At 37.7% G+C, this 986-nt stretch overlaps 1 protein-coding gene across 1 annotated transcript in view; it reads right to left on the bottom strand.

Moving 5' to 3' along the window:
- Positions 1-986, bottom strand: part of LOC102031756 (signal-induced proliferation-associated 1-like protein 3) — a gene marked incomplete at its 3' end in the record, with an annotated part of 32814 nt that overhangs the window by 3275 nt on the left and 28553 nt on the right. The gene's annotated exons all lie outside the window — the stretch shown is intronic.

Here is a 986-nt window from a genome sequence, read left to right as displayed (position 1 = left end):
CCCAAATATATCCCAAAACTGCCCTAAAATTATCCCAAAAATACCTCAAAATTCATCCAAAAAATCAGCCCAAAAATACCCCAAAATCACCCAAAAAATATCCCAAAATCAGCCCAAAAATACCCCCAAATTATCCCAAAAAATATCCCAAAATTAACCCAAAACATTCCCCAAAACATTCCAAAAATTAACCCAAAACCACTCAAAAATACCCCAAAATATCCCGAAAAACAGCCCAAAAATACTCCCAAGATATCCCGAAAAATATCGCAAAATTAGCCCAAAAATATCCAAAAAAGAATCCCTTAATTATCCCAAAATCACCCCCAAAATATCCCAAAAATACCTCCAAATTCATCCAAAAATTCAGCCTGAATTATCCCAAAAATACATCCGAATTTACCCAAAAATCACCCAAAATTACCCCAAAATCACCCAAAAAATACCCCAAAATTATTCCAAAAATATCCCAAAATCAGCCAAAAATTGACCTCAAAATTAGCCCAAAAAATCAACCCAAAATTAGCCCAAAAATATTCAAAAATCAACGCCAAATTATCCCAAATATATCCAAAATATATCCCCTAAATTATCCCCAAAACCATCCCAAAAATACCCCAAAATCAGCACAAAATTACCCCAAAATACCTCAAAATTCATCCAAAAAGTCAGCCTGAATTATCCCAAAAATACATCAAAATATACCCAAAAAATCCCAAAATTACCCCAAAAATCACCCAAAAAATATCCCAAAATCAGCCCAAAAATGATCCTAAAAATTACCCCAAAACCACCTCAAAATCCCCCAAAACCACCCCAAAATTAGCCAAAAACCCCCAAAACCCCCCAAACTTTCCCAAATTCCCCAAAATTCCCCAAAATCGCCCAAAATCGCCCAAAATTGCCGAAATCCCCTGGTTCCGCTCTCACCTTCGTAGGCCTTGGCGGCGCTGACGAGCGTCGCCCACTCGAGCCCGGCCGTGTCG

Source organism: Geospiza fortis, unplaced genomic scaffold, assembly GCF_000277835.1.
Source record: "Geospiza fortis unplaced genomic scaffold, GeoFor_1.0 scaffold942, whole genome shotgun sequence".
NCBI lineage: Eukaryota > Metazoa > Chordata > Aves > Passeriformes > Thraupidae > Geospiza > Geospiza fortis.
The sequence above is the reverse complement of the archived record's forward strand: the minus strand, read 5'-3'. Positions and strand labels throughout refer to the sequence as shown.